At 56.8% G+C, this 3,093-nt stretch overlaps 1 long non-coding RNA gene across 1 annotated transcript; it reads left to right on the top strand.

Moving 5' to 3' along the window:
* The first annotated feature begins 1,578 nt into the window (after positions 1–1,578).
* Positions 1,579–2,750, top strand: LOC118158552. The gene is made up of 3 exons (XR_004746845.1): positions 1,579–1,612; positions 1,895–2,020; positions 2,589–2,750. It is a non-coding gene; the product is annotated as an uncharacterized LOC118158552 (long non-coding RNA).
* The last annotated feature ends 343 nt before the right edge of the window (positions 2,751–3,093 follow it).

Genomic DNA, 3,093 nt, shown 5'->3' with positions numbered 1-3,093 from the left:
AGGTAGGGAGATGGCATGACTGCCCTCCTTACCTGATGGCTTTCTGCAATGTTACTGGCGAAAAATCTGTTTTCCACCCATAAGCGCACTGTGTTTCAGGGCCACAGAGGAGAAGCTAAAGTAAAGCCCGGGTGGGCCATAACGGGGTCTCTAGGATCCCGTCCTTGCACAAGACACCTCTCCTTCCACCAAAAAGGGCCTGGATATGGGCATCCTGAGCCTTCCTGAATGCAGGTGGTGCCACAGCATCGCATTTGGCGCTTTCTGTTTCTGCTGAAGTGAACACGGCCAGTCCAATAGACCCGTTTGCTGTGGAACTGCCGTCTGCTGCAGAGGCCAACAGAGCTTGCGAGTGCAGACTGGAGACCGAATTCCCCATGGCTCATGCAGCCTCCTCCTGGTGTCTGTTTGCAGTGTGCTCCCCCCGTGTCCAGGCAGCTCCCCCGCGATGATGAAGACAGACAGGCAGGAAACAGCTCCTCGAGCCAAGTCCACCACTGCGCTCCCTGCTTCTGAAGCCTCTAGGAGAGCGCTGCAGGTACCTGCTCTGCCTTGCTGCAATGACCATGCTGTTTGGGACTGTACAAAAGCCTCTTTGTGTGGAGCGATCCCAAGCAGGTCCCTTGGGATGCGGTCATTTTCACATCTGTTACCTCCTTCATCTCTTCCTCAGGAGAGGGAAGGTGGTGTCCCGCACACCTTCCCTGCCTCTTACTGCCTCCCGTGTAGCCATTAGCCCCTTCATTTTACCAGGGGCAATGGAAAAGGAACAAGGCCTTTCTGGGTCATTGATGGCAGAGGTCTTTGGTCACCGCGGGCTGCTCAACTGTGTTTGTCATGAGTTGAGGAGCCTGGCCTAGCTTCAGGGCCCCTCATCCTTGAGGGTCGAAGCCCTGCTGACAGACCGGCTGAGGCGAGGGGGCAGGAGTGCGGGCTGGACCTAAGGGACAGCTGAGACCAATCCTGTCTGCTGTTGTGTTTTGTTTGTTTGTTTGATTGATTGTTTGTTTTTTCCTCCAGGAGGTCTGGAACCTGTCTTCAGAGTGGGACCAAAGAGACAGCTCATTGCCCATTTACCAAAAGCGACAAAAGCAAATTGAGGCAGAAATGGCTGCATGGGAAGCCTGGTCTGAGGGGGAGGAGCAAGAGATAACCCAGGTAGTGGCAGTGATCAACAAGGCTGAGAACAGCAGTGATCCTGTCCACCAGGGCTCCCGACGGTGGCATGTCCCAGGGTGGTGGGAGCAGGATGGGCACCAGGGCACAGGGCAGGGCTTTTCCTGCTCCTCCCTGTGAGGGAGAGGTTGTCAGCAGAAAGCAAGGGATCAAAGCAGCAGCCAGACGTGGGCTGGCAGTGCCAAGTCGCCTGGTTCCCAGGTCCTGCTGCAGGGTCCTTTCAGGAGGTCCTCTGGGAAACGGCAGCTGTGTGCCCAGTCCTGTCTGATGAGAGTGTCTCCTCCTTGCAGCAATTCAACCATCAACATGCCTGGACTCCCCATCCTCCAGCCCAGCCCAGGAGCAAGGAGGTGAGGAAGAGGTGGAGGAAGGCTGAGAACCCTTCCCCAGCAGAGGAGCTGGGAGCAGCAGCCAAGCTGGAGAGACTCCAGCCTGGGTAAGTGTGTGCCGGCTCCGTTCTCGTCCTGGGGCACTCGAGTAGCTGTTGGGTGAGTCAGGAGATGTCCAGGAGCCCGGTCCCTGAGGCCTGGGGTTGCCTATGACACCGCTGGATTTCTCTAAAGCGGGCATGACCTTGGTTACCGCCAAGGCCTAAAACTCATCACAGGCTGAAAGGGTGGGTGCACGTGGCACCGCATGGGTGCAGGGTCTGGATGAGGGGAGAGGCAGAAGGGGTGTCTGACAGAGGCTGAGGGATCCCTTTCTCCTGTTGTTGCAGCCACCTTTCCCCACGAGCACTCCAGGTTTTGAGAAGGTTGGAGCCGCATCACCATCAACAAAGTATATACAGAAGTGTTGCGGAGACAAACCGTCAGCGGCAAGAGCAGCAGCAGCAGCTCCCCTGGTAAGTATCTCCCAAAAGGGATGGTGCTTCCTCCTGCTGCAAGGCCCCGTCCTTCCCCTGAGGGCAGCACTGGGAGAAAGAGGGCATTTCTCTGACACCCCTCCCGAAACAGACACAGGCATTGGAGACTCTGGAGACTTGGGGACTGGAGCTCCCTGACACCTGACAGGGAGTGGCTGGGCACCCAGAACAGGCTTTCCCATGTGGGATGTGAAAGTCCTGTCTGAAAACAAAGGGATCCCCTGGGTGGCTGCCTCGCCCCTTTCCAAATCCCAGAGGCTGTCCTTCCTTTGGAGAGCGCTGACACCAAGACACGTTGCCCTAAGGGGGAATACCTGTGCAGAATACGCAGGGTCCTCTGCTCCACCTGACTCAGCCCCAGGCTGATGAGCTGCACCCCTGGGGACCTTGGCGTGAGCTTGGGCACTTGGCATCTGTCTCACTTCACGGCAACCTTGAAGCTTCATGGGAAGCAGACCCCTACGTGCACGGCCCAAGCTATCCTGCAGTATTTCTGTGTTCAGCCTGTACACAACCTGATCATCCTCTTTTTCTTTTGACTCCCTAGCGCTAGATGCTCGTACCGCAACGGAGGGGAAGGTGCTGGGAATGGTGACAGCAGCAGCGGAGCCCTGAGCAAAGGGGCTGGGAAGCTCTCCCGCTTTCCAGCCCTGAATGGAAAATAAAGAGCACCGGGGCTCTCCCCAGCCAGGCTGCTTGTGTCACTTCATCCACCCCAGACTTGAGTATGCGTAAGCTGGATCTCTGCTTTGAAAGAGGAATGTGGGTTGAAAGGAGAGCTCTTTCCAAGGCTCTCATTTCTATGCCTGCGCTGTCTAAGTGTGGCTTCCCGTCATGATACTCATCGTTGCCAGTTGCGTGCATTTCCAGTGCAGAAGTCTGTCTCAGCCCATGTCCCCATAGCTCCCTCCTAGCCTGGGGAGCTCCGTGGCAGACCTAGAGGGGAAGCCCATGGGGACGAGGAGCAGTCAGAGGCATGGGGAATCTGAGGGTATCTGAAAGGACTCTCAGGGCCAGGTCTGTGGGTGTGTATGTGCTTGTGAACCCCGAGA

The sequence above is a fragment of the Oxyura jamaicensis genome, assembly GCF_011077185.1.
Source record: "Oxyura jamaicensis isolate SHBP4307 breed ruddy duck chromosome 31 unlocalized genomic scaffold, BPBGC_Ojam_1.0 oxy31_random_OJ72555, whole genome shotgun sequence".
NCBI classification, from domain to species: domain Eukaryota; kingdom Metazoa; phylum Chordata; class Aves; order Anseriformes; family Anatidae; genus Oxyura; species Oxyura jamaicensis.
Note: the sequence above shows the minus strand (reverse complement) of the source record. Positions and strands in the feature narration are given on the sequence as shown.